The sequence below is a fragment of the Zea mays genome, chromosome 1 (genome assembly GCF_902167145.1).
Source record: "Zea mays cultivar B73 chromosome 1, Zm-B73-REFERENCE-NAM-5.0, whole genome shotgun sequence".
Taxonomy (NCBI): Eukaryota; Viridiplantae; Streptophyta; class Magnoliopsida; order Poales; family Poaceae; genus Zea; species Zea mays.
In genome coordinates this window covers 299,125,553-299,141,184 of record NC_050096.1, presented here as the reverse complement: position 1 = coordinate 299,141,184, position 15,632 = coordinate 299,125,553, and positions in this window count along the sequence as shown.

Below are 15,632 nucleotides of genomic sequence, written 5' to 3'. Positions count from 1 at the left end.
ACAACAATGAAAATTCCATTATAAAAATGATGGTAGTAACTCACCAACTTAGCTCCATGACACCTTGATCTGCCTCTAGTTGGTATTGTGCCATCCAGATTTGGGATTACTATGTTCATTTTGGTACAAAAACTCTTCACTTCCTCAAATAAGGGATCCCAACCATTTTCCTTCATGTCATTCATATCCCTTAGCACTATCCAATCAATCCTATTGCACGAACAATATTTTGATTCTTTCTTTGCAAACATTGTGATAAATCTTGAGTCCTCCCCAATACTCTTATCATAAGATGTAATATGAACACAAACTCAAAAGTTTCCATTCTTTCTATCAAACCTGATGCTTGTGTTTTCTTTTCCCTGTCACTTGCATCTTCACTAATATTCTCTAGCACCTCTAACACAGATGACCACATCAAAAAGAATACGAACCAATGTCTTATGATGTGTGCCCCACCTAGTATCCCCTAGCCTTGCGAGACTAGTTTCTTGGTTTTTTCCTCTCCTAGGAAATATAGCACCACTATCTAATTCTTCCACAATTTTATCATGATGTCTCTGAAGATGTTGATCTTTTCTTTTGCAATATGCACTGACAGTATTGACAATCAATGAGGTGTAATTAAAGAAATCATATACTGAGCCACAACATTTGGCAATAGAAACTACCACCAATTGTAACTGATGAGCAAAACAATGAATATAAAATGCATATGTGTTTTCATCCAATACGAATGTTTGCAATCCTGAAACTGCCCTCTAACGCTAGAAATAGATAAACCATATCTTGCTAGCATATCATTGAAAGTTGCCTAGAGGGGGTGAATAGGCAAGTTAAAACTTTTTCAACAAAACTAGAAATAAACTGGGTAAAACCAGTTCAACAGGTGTCAAAACTGGTTCAACTGGTTTGCACGAGCTCAAGTAAACGATGAGATATAAAACTAAATTGATCTCGAAATTCACCCAGTTAACTTTGGAAATGAGATGTTCTAAATGACCCACAGGGTTCAAAGTAGTAGATCTGAGAAGGGCACTTCTCAAAATCCACACACCAAAAAGATATGAACAACTCTTTCACGGAAGGGTGAGAGAACGAAGAACAAAAACAAACACAATGAGCAAGAACACAAGAGACACAAGATTTATCCCGAGGTTCGGTCACACCACAAAAAGTGCCCTACTTCCTCGTTGAGGCGCCAACAAAGAGCTGGTCTCTTTCAACCCTAATCCTCCCTTTGCCGACCACAAAGGTCAAGCCCACACACTAATCTTTGCTCAAACGAGCGGGTAATACAAACTTTCTTGTGGTCTTCCATAAGATTTGGAGACTCACAAGAGACACCTAGTCATCTAGGAGCTAGAAGCTCCAAGAGTAATGAATCCACAAGGAACTCGATGTAGTACCAAAGCTCAAATGAAGAAGAGCAAGAGAGATTTGGAGATGAAGCACACAAAAACCATAGCTCTCAAACTCACTCAAAGATTTCTCTCCAAAGATTTGAAATGGGAGAGGCAAGAGATGTGTGAGAGAGAGTGGGAGGTGTTTCTTAGGTTAGAAATGGAGTTCAAATCGTGCTCTCTTGTATGGGGAGAGAGGTAGGAGTGAGCATATATAGGTGGGGCTTCAAAACTAGCCGTTTGAGCCAAAACTTGGTCTAAAATCGGTTGAACCGCCCCTGGCAGGCCTAGCAGACTGCTGCGCAGACTGGTCAAGTTGACCAAAACCGGTTGAACCTCTTTTGGGGGCGGTTGAACCTCTCTAGGGAGGGCGATTGAACCTCTCTGGGGGCGATTGAATTGCCCCTGACGACTCTGTCGACTTGTTCGCCAGTCTGACTGGCAGACTGTTGGTTAGAGGTCAGAGAGGTCAGAGACCCCGAAAAAACAGTTCAACTGGTCTTGACCAGAGAGTTTAGGAGAGAAAACCCCAGTTCAACTGCCCAGAGGCAAGTTCAACTAGTGTATGGTTAGAGAGGTTCACACTTGAAGTTGAAGTTTAGCTGGAGTTGAGAAAGTTCAACTGTAGTTGAAAAAGCTCAACTGTAGTTGAAGAAGTTCAACTCAACTAAAGTTCAGCTCAGCTGAAAAAGCTCAACTGCAACTGAAGAAGCTCAACTCAGCTGAAGAAGCTCAACTTAGCTGAAGTTTAGTTCAGCTGAAAAGCTCAACTGCAGCTGAAGAAGTTCAGCTGATTTTCAACAAGAGCACTCTCAGTTTCTCAAACCTAACCACGGTCAACCATAGAACGTTCAAGAGATGTTTGGTTTTCAAAAATAGCTTTTGAATAGAGAGGCTTGAGCTTTGGCAAACACCAACCTTCTTTTTGGATCCCCCTTGATAGTACGACGATTTTTATACTCAAGTTAAATAAAATATAATTAAGTAAACTCCTTGAGTCATTAGTGTCTCATGTGTGATTTCTCTGTGGCGTTGCTTCATAAGGATCACAAACATCTTTGTCTTACCTTTTGAAGCAAACACAAACCAAACCTTGTGACTTGTACCATATCACCATATATGAGTTCAAATCATGGCTTCAAGTCACCGTACTGATCCATCAACATGTTATAACTCTTCATAGCTGATTAGTTCATCGACTTAGTGCAAGTACTCTCTTCTTCACCTTAGCCATGGTACCTCGGTTCACAAGCTGTCGCTTGGCCTTCACCTTTGCTTAGTTCCTCGAAGCCCTTTCCTTGTTATCTTCACCCTATCAAGCCATTATTGAGTCACATCATATTGAGCGTCCATTGAGAGAATCATTTCTTCAATATTGCGAACCTTGCTTGAATGTCTTCTAGATATAACTGTTAAGATCAATCAAGCTCTAGTTTGATTCTCATAGAAGCATATATGGACTGATAGTAATATGGTCAAGCCAATTCACGATCCCTCATATCTTACTAGTCGAGTGCCCGTGCGTTGCAACGGGAATATATAATACCAGTATACTATGATAACTTATATACAAAATGTGTGTTATGCTGTTATGAGAAAATGTTTCATAATCAATTTGTAATCCTAGCCATACATAAATTTTGTTATTTTAATCTAGTTGTTTCACCGCTACATTGCAACCATCAGTATCATGCAGACTTCGATATATGCCACGATTTGTATGGTCTCATCATTGGAGAGCACGTTCCACACATGCCGGAAGAAATTCCCTCGTACATCGTTAGTCATCAGACACGCACCACCATACGCTTTTTCTTAAACAAAAGGTAAGTGTGTGTGTTTGCGAAGAGAATTAAAGGCAGGCCGGCACAAAAGCTACCCTGACGGTGGCGAGGATGACGAACTGGTCATTGTTGTCGATCCTCCTCTGTGTCACCTCTGACGCTAAGATGATGCCACAATCCTCGATATAGTAGTCGTCGAACGCACGCGATATGACGGGTACCGATGACTCTTGGTTGGGCTACCAAACGAAGTGCACCTCGGGCTCATCAGCGAGGTAGTACCCCTGGCCATTGCACCACCGGATGCGCTACTCCACTACATACATCATGTTTGAGGACACTCACACAACGTCAGTAACGTCCATCGTCCCAGCGCACAAGAATTTGTGTCCTGTCAGTAGCGACTTACATGGTAGGTTGGGCTTCAGGTGGACGATGAGCTAGACGGCGTGATGGCGTCATCGTCGGATGCGGTGTCCAGAACAACCCGAGAGTCGTTAACATTGACGACAACCATGAGACCCCCTTGCTTAACGATGGACAACGCGGTACAGCTGCTCTGGACCACGTCCAAGCGGCGGCTTCGCGGGAGCTTGTCGTACACAGCGGCGCATGCGACCACGTAGGACTGCTTCTAGAAGTCGAACTGATAGTCGCCAAGCTTCTTCTCGTCATTGATGAGCTACGCCAACGCGAGTGCCTCCTGCTAATGGTGTTTGTTCGGGGTTTCAAGTAAGAAACATGGATTCATGATTGGCGTTGGTTTATGAAAATGACTCCCAAGTCTGATCCATAGAAAAAATGTTACGAAGAATAAATGTCACGCATGCAAAAAAGGGAATTTAAGTATAAACAATATTCAAACAAAAGAAATTGCATGCAAAGTTCTTCTTTAAATAATATTACCTCCATCAAAAAATATAATTCAAGAATCTCGGTGATACTTATCTACTACTACGCATTGTGCAAGGGTGGCAAGTTAGCTTGGTGAGAGATGTAGTAGATGTGTTTCCTGTCATAGATGCAAACATAAACACACATGTGGTGCAGCGGTAGCTACTCTTGGCCTTTGCTTGAGAGGTTACGGGTTCAAATCCCCTTGAGGACATGTGTTTTTTTAATTTTAGCTAAATGTGGGCTGTAAGGGGGAATGAGAGAACATGAGAATGAGAAACACAGAACAAGGAATGAGAATGGTGGTAGAACGAGAATGGCAGAATGGGAATGGTGGCAGAACACGTGCGTAAAAGAGAAGCTAGAACTAGAATGGTAGAACAGGAATGGTGGCAGAACACGGAATGACAGACTACTCCTGCAGTCTTAATAAGTAGTAGAGATTCACTTTGGCTTGACCAATCCTCTTAATCACTTCATACTCTATTCTGATCATATGTATGTAGTGATTTCTTAGGTCTTGTCCATATATTCAAACTAATATAGAGATCATATTATATCCATTTGCATTGTCTCATTGGTTATTTAACCTCATGTTGAACCTTTGTTCACTGATCATTATACACTATTCAAGTATGTTCATCATACTGAATTTCCTGTTCAACACTTAGCAAACTCGTTAGACCTTTAAATGTGTTGTTATCCAAATCACCAAAACTCACAAAAGGGATGAATGCACTTTCAATCTCCCCCTTTTTGGTGATTGATGACAACATATTTAAAGCTTACATAAGATTTGATAAATAAGATTTTGAATCCTATGATATAGTTTTCTCCCCCTAAATATGTGCATTTCAGAAAATAACACTTTTGTACTCAAATGCCAAAAGCACATATTTGGGTCAAAGTATGGAGTAACTTATATCATACTATTCATGGAGTGCAGTGTGTCATAAAATAAACGTGATGCTCATGACATAGTATGCACTCATCAACTTTCTACATCTTATGTTTTTCTTATGATTCCCCTTTTTGTTAATTATTTCTCCCCTTTTCAAAAGTCTTCTAACACTTAGTTACATAAGACTAAAGGTAAGCTTTAATGCATAATTTCTCCCCCTTTGTCATAAATCTCCAAAAAGGATACAAAGGATATCAAGGGAAGAAATTTTGTTTAAGCAAGATTTGAACACGCTATCATGAAAAGGGTCCTTAGATGACACAAAAGTAATGTAGAAGTAACATGAAGTGATGTACCTTTGCGTTTTACCTTTTCAAGGGGTTTCCATACTTGTGTTGGATTTAGAATTCATTTGCAAGCTCTTGTTGACATAGTTGTGACATAGGTCCAAGATATCAAATGAATATTGTCATACTAATTGAAAGATAAATGTTGATACGTGCAGTCTAGATGTCACCTATCATTTCTTATCATAACAAGAGGCAACATGAAAATTGCACAAGTATGGATTATACAACTAGTGATCATGTATGAAAATATCAATTGAAAAACACCAATTGATACAATTTGATAGATAAACTGATCACTAATTGCATATTACACTAAGTTCTCCTCAAGTTTTATTGCACACATATATGTGTTCAATTGATACCTATTGAGAGTACTTATTTGCAATTTAAAGTACCATTGAAAAAAGTATCAATTGAATATAATCATGCAACATAAGGAACATGTGCACTATTTAATCAATTAAGTTCTATACAAGAGAATTTATAAGCTATGCTACTTTAGACATTTGCAATCCAAAAGTATGTGATACATATTTACCAATTTTAGATGACGTTGGAGTAGCATATACAAGAGAAACTTATTCTCTTATGAAATGTATAAAAGATACATTTATTGGGGCAAAGAATCTTTGATACCCATCAAATTTGCAGTGGAAGCGATTGTCTTTGCCCGAAAATTCCTTTCTAATTTGAGACTACACACATAATAGACTTGAAAATGAAGTTAGTCTCAAAGATTCAAATTATATACCATTCTCCCCCTAAATGTGTGCATACAAGTGATGAATACTTATTTTACCTTATGCACTTGGACTTGTGAGGCCAGGGGATTAAGTTCTACAATGTGAACCTTGGTACAAATAAAGTATGAAAATGTGAAATTGTACCAATTGAAGGAATTACTCATAATCAAAAGGTATACTAATAGACATGATATGCAATATTTTAAGCCAAGATTCTTGAGAAGTTAGCATGTTTGACTCATACCTCACTAAGATGACTTAAGACTAACTTATGATATCACCACAAGAGGTATTAATCAAATATTTAGAGATTCTTTAATCATCACCACAAGTGCAACCTTATGATGTGACTTAAGATGTTGCATGTACATGCACACAGTAGCATGTAAGAGTCTAGATACACAAATGTAATACAATAGTTCATGGAGTGACACACCTTTGTTCTACGCCACATGGTCTCCATTATAATCATGAATTTCCATCTTAGCTTTTGATAGGCTTGACATTGCAAAGAGAAACTTATCCTCTTCAAACAATCAGGAGAAACTCATTTTCTTGATAGGTTCAAGAGAAACTCATTTTCTTTTCTATGGAACCATTCATCCTCATTTGATGTTCTCCAAGGTGTGAGACTACACAACATGAACTTGAAAGAGACCATTAGTCTCACAAGATATAGACTAAACTCTCCCTCAATTTGTGCATGCAAGAGTACACAAAGTACACTTATGCACATCAATAATATGAGGTTAAAGAAGATGTTTGCACTATATCTTGGTTGAACATAACATGTTTTACATAGATGATGAAAACTAAACCAATTGAAAGTTTAAGAACTAAAAGTATATCAATTGAAATCCTGAAGGGTAAAGCATGCAAATATGAACCTCAACCCTCATAATGAAGGATATTATTTGATTATGTCACTAGTTCATCATTATTTGGTTTACAAGATAGTTCAACTTCTTTCTTGATTCACTATGATCTCTTTTCTCTTTATGATTTCATCCAACCAAGTGATCTTGAACTTCATTCATTTTTTGTAGATTTTGAATCCATCTTGAAAGCACTTAGAAGGACCTTGTTGAAACACTTAGAAAAGAGAGCATTAAAAACACAAGAGAGGGTTTCACAAATGATGATCCTTATATGTGGGTGGCAAATGAATCATAATTATTGAAACCCAAAAGGATAGACTAAATTCCTTTAAATTAGTGCACACATATAGATGATGTCAAAGTTATATGCACTATTTAACATTTTACATTGCAAGGAATTTAACCTATTGAAAGGGAAATAAGGTTTAACCTTTTTCTATAAATAATTTTGGTGGTTGAATGCCCAACACAAATATTGGACTAACTAGTTTGCTCTAGAATACATGATCTACAGGTGCATAAAGGTTCAACACAAACCAATAAAAGATTGAAGAAAGGGTTCAAATACAAAGGAGCAAAGAAACCAAGAGTGCCCTGGTCTGGCGCACCGGACAGTGTACGGTGCACCAGGACCGTACACCGTCTAACTCTCCACTCTCGGGTTTCTCAGGGCGCGCTCCGCTATAATTCATCGGACTATCCAGTGTGCCACCGGACTGTCCGGTGCACCAGCAGAGCAATGACTCTTTCGTGCAACGGTCGACTGCAAAAGCTGAAGAATCAGATGAACAGTGAAGAACAGTGCGCGCAGAGTCAGAGCCGCCCGTCAGAGGCGCATCGGACACTGAACAGTGCCTGTCCGGTGCAGAACCGGACTGTCTGGTGCCACTAGAGGACAAAGCCTCCAACGGTCAAAAGCTCCCAAACCCTAACGGTTGGGTGACATGGCTGGCGCACCGGACTATCCGGTGCGCCCATCGGCAGCAGCCATCCCCAACGGCTATGTGGTGGTTGAGGGCTATAAATACCCCCCAACCACCACATCTCCAAGCATCCAAGTTTCCAGCACTTCACATTCAATACAAGAGCTAGTGCATTCACTCCTAGACACAATTCAATAGAATCAAAGCCTCTCCAAGTCCCAAATCCACTCTAAACACCTAGTGACTTGAGAGAGTGTTTTGTTCATGTTCTTTGCGCTCTTGTTTCCTGGATCGTTTTCTTCTTCCTCATTCTTGTTCTCAAAGTGACTTGTAATCAAAGCAAGAGACACCAAGTGTGTGGTGGGCCTAAGTGACCCATTTGATTAAGGAGAAAGCTCACTTGGTCTAAGTGATCGTTTGAGAGAGAAAGGGTTGAAAGAGACCCGATCTTTGTGAAAGGGAAATGTGCCCTTGGGCCATTTCTAAGTATTTTGGTGATTGAGTGCAAACACAAGTGCTCAAATGTGAATCTATGTCCATGGGTGAACAAAGTGCAAATCACAATTAAAGGTATGTTTCTAAGCCTTAGTACATTGGTTTTGTGTACTAATATACTTGTCTAAGTATTAGAAACAGAGAGAAGAAGAAAAGAGAAGAGATGGAGAAAGACTTGGCTGTGTACAGCCAAGACTCAGCTCGGTCTGGCACACCGGACTGTCCGGTGGTGCACCGGACAGTGTCCGGTGCGCCAGGCTGACTCGGCGTGAAAAGGCCGCTCTCGGGAATTCGCCGACGGCGTACGGCTAAAATTCACCAGACTGTCCGGTGTGCACCGGACTGTCCGGTGAGCCAACGGTCGGCCGAGCCAACGGTCGGCCGCGGGATCTGCGCGCGACACGTGGTCGGGCCAACGGTCGGAAGGGGGCACCGGACTGTTCGGTGTGCACCGGACTGTCCGGTGTGCACCGGACTGTCCGGTGCGCCAACGGCTCCCAGATCTGCAACGGTCAGCAACGGTCGGCTGTGCCGTTTATGGAAAGAAATCGGGCACCGGACAGTGTCCGGTGTGCACCGGACTGTCCGGTGCACCCGACGACAGAAGGCAGGGATGGCCTTCCAGATTTGTTCTCAACGGCTCCTAGCTGCCTTGGGGCTATAAAAGGGACCCCTAGGCGCATGGAGGAGGACACCAAGCATTCCTACAACATTCCTAAGCACCAAGACATCGATTCCGCGCATTTGATTCATTGTGATAGCATCTAGAGCTCTTGTTGAGTTGTGAACTCATTGAGTTGTGTTGCGAGCTCTTGTTGCGATTTGTGTGCGCGTTGTTGCTCTGATTTTGAGTCTTGTGTGCGTTGTTAGTCCCTTCCTCACTCCGTATTTCTTTGTGAATCTCAAGTGTAAGGGCGAGAGGCTCCAAAGTGTGGAGATTCCTCGAAAACGGGATATTAAGAAGAAAAGCATAACACTGTGGTATTCAAGTTGATCATTGGATTACTTGAGAGGAGTTGAGTGCAACTCTCGTCCGTTGGGACGCCACAACGTGGAGTAGGCAAGTTTTGTACTTGGCCGAACCACGGGATAAATCACTGTGTCTTCTCTGTGTTGAACTTCTCGTGATTATCATATTGTGCAAGATCTTCGCTCTAGCCACTTGGCATTAACTGTGCTAACGCTTAACAAGTTTTTGTGGCTGTAAGTTTAAGTTTTTACAGGATCACCTATTCACCCCCCTCTAGGTGCTCTCAATTGGTATCGGAGCCGTTCTCTTCAAGAAAGGGACTAACCGCCCGAAGAGATGGATCCTAAGGGGAAGGGAATCGTGATCAACGACAAGGAGAAGGAGTCCTTCGTCAACGAGCCCAAAGATGACAAGCCTACCGACTCCGGCTCGGGCCGTAGACGGAAGGAAGGAAAGAAGAAGAAGACAAGGCACATCAAGGAGATCGTCTACTACGATGACAGCGACGAATCTTCCTCTTCCCAAAAGGACAACGACGACAACGACTATGACAAACAAAAGACGGTTAACTCAAACTTTTCTTTTGATTATTCGCGCATTCCGCATAGCTCAAATGCTCATTTGCTCCCCATTCCACTTGGCAAGCCTCCTCACTTTGATGGAGAGGACTACGGATTTTGGAGTCACAAAATGCGTACTCACCTATTTTCTCTCCATCCAAGCATTTGGGAGATTGTGGAAAGTGGAATGAAATTTGATAGCTCAGATAGCCCTTCATTTATTAATGAACAGATCCATAAAAATGCACAAGCTACTACTGTGTTGCTAGCATCTTTGTGCAGGGACGAGTATCACAAGGTGAGCGGCTTGAACAATGCCAAGCAGATTTGGGACACCCTCAAGATCTCTCATGAGGGGAATGATGTCACCTTACTCACCAAGATTGAGTTGGTGGAGGGCGAGCTCGGACGATTCGCGATGATAAGGGGCGAGGAGCCGACACAAACATACAACCGGCTCAAGATCCTTATCAACAAAATAAGGAGCTACGGAAGCATGCGATGGACGGATCACGACGTCGTCCGCCTAATGCTAAGGTCATTTACTGTTCTTGATCCTCACTTGGTGAACAATATTCGTGAAAATCCTAGGTACATCAAGATGTCGCCCGAAGAAATTCTTGGAAAATTTGTAAGCGGGCGAATGATGATCAAGGAGGCGAGGTACGTGGACGACGCGCTGAATGGCCCAATCCATGAGCCTCAACCCATTGCTCTCAAGGCAACAAGGAGCAAGGAGGCGCTACCCAGCAAGGTGGCGCAAATTGAGGCGGCCGGTCTTAATGATGAAGAGATGGCCCTCATCATCAAAAGATTCAAGACGGCACTAAAGGGTCGCAAGGAACAGCCAAGCAAGACTAAGACCAAGGGAAAGCGATCATGCTTCAAATGCGGTAAGCTTGGTCATTTTATTGCTAACTGTCCCGACAATGATAGTGACCAGGAACACGGGAGCAAGAGGGAAAAGAAGAAGCATTACAAGAAGGCCAAGGGCGAGGCACATATCGGAAAGGAGTGGGATTCGGATTGCTCCTCCTCCGACTCCGACAATGAAGGACTCGCCGCCACTGCCTTCAACAAGTCATCCCTCTTCCCCAACGAGCATCACACTTGTCTCATGGCAAGAGAAAAGAAGGTGAGTACTCGAGACTCCACTTATGCTTCCTCTAGTGATAATGAGTCTAGTGATAATGATGACATAGATTACTCTAGCTTGTTCAAGGGATTGGATAGAAATAAAATTAGTAAAATCAATGAGTTGATTGATGCCTTGAATGAGAAGGATAGACTCTTAGAGAAACAAGAGGATTTGTTGTATGAAAAACATGATAAATTTGTAGAGGCACAAAAATCCTATGCTTTAGAAGTTAAAAGAAATGAAATGTTGTCTTTTGAACTATCTACTTGTCATGAAACCATTTCTAATTTAAAAAGTGTTAACAATGATTTGAGTGCGAACTTAGAAATAGCAAATAAATCTAACTCTTGTGTAGAACATGTTATGATTTGCACTAGGTGTAAAGACTTTGATATTGATGCTTGTAGTGAACACCTAGTTTCAATCTCCAAATTAAAAGATGAATTGGCTAGTCTTAATGCCCAACTTAAGACTAGCAAAAGTGATTTTGAGAAACTAAAATTTGCTAGGGATGCCTACACGGTTGGTAGACACCCCTCAATTAAGGATGGACTTGGCTTCAAGAGAGAAGCCAAGAACTTAACAAGCCATAAGGCTCCCATTCCCGCTAAGGAGAAAGGGAAGGCCCCTATGGCTACTAGTGCTAAAAAGAACCATGCTTTTTTGTATCATTATAGGAGACAAACTAGAAATGCTTATAGGAGTTATAATGCTTATGATGATTTTGACTCTCATGCCATGTTTGCTTCTAGTTCTTCCTATATGCATGGTAGAAATATGTCTAGGAGAAATGCTACTCATCATGTGCCTAGAAAGAACTTTATTCATGCTCCTAGGAAAGTAGTAAATGAACCTTCTACAATTTATTGTGCTTTAAATGCTTCCTTTGCTATTTGTAGAAAGGATAAGAAAATAGTTGCTAGGAAGTTAGGGGCAAAATGCAAGGGAGACAAAACTTGCATTTGGGTCCCTAAGGATATTTGCACTAACCTTGTAGGACCCAACATGAGTTGGGTACCTAAAACCCAAGCCTAAATTTGCCTTGCAGGTTTATGCATCCGGGGGTTCAAGCTGGATTATTGATAGCGGATGCACAAACCATATGACGGGGGAGAAGAAGATGTTCACCTCCTACGTCAAGAATAAGGATTCCCAAGATTCAATTATATTCGGTGATGGGAATCAAGGCAAGGTAAAAGGGTTAGGCAAAATTGCAATTTCCAATGAGCACTCTATCTCTAATGTGTTTTTAGTAGAGTCTCTTGGATATAATTTGCTATCTGTTAGTCAATTATGCAACATGGGGTATAACTGTCTATTTACAAATGTAGATGTGTCTGTCTTTAGAAGAAGTGATGGTTCACTAGCTTTTAAAGGTGTATTAGACGGCAAACTTTATTTAGTTGATTTTGCAAAAGAAGAGGCCGGTCTAGATGCATGCTTAATAGCTAAGACTAGCATGGGCTGGCTGTGGCATCGCCGCTTAGCACATGTGGGGATGAAGAACCTTCTCAAGCTTCTAAAGGGAGAACACGTGATAGGTTTGACTAACGTTCAATTCGAAAAAGATAGACCTTGTGCAGCTTGTCAAGCAGGTAAACAGGTGGGAGGAGCACATCACAGCAAGAATGTGATGACCACATCAAGGCCCCTGGAGCTGCTGCATATGGACCTCTTCGGACCCGTCGCCTATCTAAGTATAGGAGGAAGTAAGTATGGTCTAGTTATTGTTGATGACTTTTCCCGCTTCACTTGGGTGTTCTTTTTGCAGGATAAGTCTGAAACCCAAGGGACCCTCAAGCGCTTCCTCAGGAGAGCTCAAAATGAGTTTGAGCTCAAAGTGAAAAAGATAAGGAGCGACAACGGGTCCGAGTTCAAGAACCTTCAAGTGGAGTTCCTTGAAGAGGAAGGGATCAAGCACGAGTTCTCCGCTCCCTACACACCACAGCAAAATGGTGTGGTAGAGAGGAAGAACAGGACGCTCATCGATATGGCGAGGACGATGCTAGGAGAGTTCAAGACCCCCGAGTGCTTTTGGACAGAAGCCGTGAACACGGCTTGCCACGCCATCAACAGGGTCTACCTTCATCGCCTCCTCAAGAAGACGTCGTATGAGCTACTAATCGGTAACAAACCCAATGTATCTTACTTTCGTGTTTTTGGGAGCAAGTGCTACATTCTAGTAAAGAAGGGTAGAAATTCTAAGTTTGCTCCCAAAGCTGTAGAAGGGTTTTTGTTAGGTTATGACTCAAATACAAAGGCGTATAGAGTCTTCAACAAATCATCGGGTTTGGTTGAAGTCTCTAGCGACGTTGTATTTGATGAGACTAATGGCTCTCCAAGAGAGCAAGTTTTTGATTGTGATGATGTAGATGAAGAAGATGTTCCGACGGCCGCTATACGAACCATGGCGATTGGAGAAGTGCGGCCACAGGAACAAGATGAACGAGATCAACCTTCTTCCTCAACAATGGTGCAACCCCCAACTCAAGACGATGAACAGGAGGCATGTGATCAAGGGGGAGCACAAGATGATCATGTGATGGAGGAAGAAGCGCAACCGGCACCTCCAACCCAAGTTCGAGCGGTGATTCAAAGGGATCATCCCGTCGACCAAATTCTGGGTGATATTAGCAAGGGAGTGACTACTCGGTCTCGATTAGTTAATTTTTGTGAACATTACTCTTTTGTCTCTTCTATTGAGCCTTTCAGGGTAGAAGAGGCCTTGCTAGATCCGGATTGGGTGTTGGCCATGCAGGAGGAACTTAACAACTTCAAGCGTAATGAAGTTTGGACGCTGGTGCCTCGTCCCAAGCAAAATGTTGTGGGAACCAAGTGGGTGTTTCGCAACAAACAAGACGAGCACGGAGTGGTGACAAGGAACAAGGCTCGACTTGTGGCAAAAGGTTATGCCCAAGTCGCAGGTTTGGACTTTGAGGAGACTTTTGCTCCTGTGGCTAGGCTAGAGTCCATTCCTATCTTGCTAGCATATGCCGCTCACCATTCTTTCAGGTTGTTCCAAATGGATGTGAAGAGCGCTTTCCTCAACGGGCCAATAAAGGAGGAGGTATACGTGGAGCAACCCCCTGGCTTCGAGGATGAACGGTACCTCGACCACGTGTGTAAGCTCTCTAAGGCGCTCTATGGACTTAAGCAAGCCCCAAGAGCATGGTATGAATGCCTTAGAGATTTCTTAATTGCTAATGCTTTCAAGGTTGGGAAAGCCGATCCAACTCTTTTCACTAAGACATGTGATGGTGATTTGTTTGTGTGCCAAATTTATGTCGATGACATAATATTTGGTTCTACTAATAAAAAGTCTTGTGAAGAGTTTAGCAGGGTGATGACGCAGAAATTCGAGATGTCAATGATGGGCGAGTTGAACTACTTCCTTGGGTTCCAAGTGAAGCAACTCAAGGACGACACCTTCATCTCTCAAACGAAGTACACGCAAGATCTGCTGAAGCGGTTTGGGATGAAGGACGCCAAGCCCGCAAAGACTCCAAAGGGAACCGACGGACACACCGACCTCAACAAAGGAGGTAAGTCCGTTGATCAAAAAGCATACCGGTCAATGATAGGGTCATTACTTTACTTATGTGCTAGTAGACCGGATATTATGCTCAGCGTATGCATGTGTGCTAGATTTCAATCCGATCCTAGGGAGTGTCACTTAGTGGCGGTGAAGCGAATTCTTAGATATTTAGTTGCTACGCCTTGCTTCGGGCTCTGGTATCCAAAGGGGTCTACCTTTGACTTGATTGGATATTCAGACTTCGATTATGCTGGATGTAAGGTCGATAGGAAGAGTACATTGGGGACGTGCCAATTCTTAGGAAGGTCCCTGGTGTCATGGCATTCTAAGAAACAAACCTCCGTTGCTCTATCCACCGCTGAGGCCGAGTATGTTGCCGCAGGACAGTGTTGCGCGCAACTACTTTGGATGAGGCAAACCCTCAGGGACTTTGGCTACAATCTGAGCAAAGTCCCACTCCTATGTGATAATGAGAGTGCTATCCGCATGGCGGAGAATCCTGTTGAGCACAGCCGCACAAAGCACATAGACATCCGGCATCACTTTCTGAGAGACCACCAGCAAAAGGGGGATATCGAAGTGTTTCATGTTAGCACCGAGAACCAGCTAGCCGATATGTTTACCAAGCCTCTAGATGAGAAGACCTTTTGCAGGCTGCGTAGTGAGCTAAATGTCTTAGATTCGCGGAACCTGGATTGAACTGTAGCATACATGTGTTTATGCCTTTGATCATGTTCATTCTGCATTTTGTTGCTTATTGTGGTGCTCAAGTTGTACAAACACTCCCTGGACCTCACAAGTCCGTTGCAAAGTGATGCACATGTTTAGGGGGAGATGTGTTACAACTTGACCCTTTGAGACTAACCATATGCTTGAGTTTGCTTGATTTAGTCTCGAAGGAGAATTGAAAGGGAAAAGGTGGACTTGGACCATGAAAGACTTCCACTGCACTCCGATGAGAGGGTAACTTATTCCAAGTTCATCTCATGAACTCTTATTGCCATTTGCTCTTAATTGATGACTTTGGTGAGGCAATGGGGTTAAAGGGCCAAAATTGA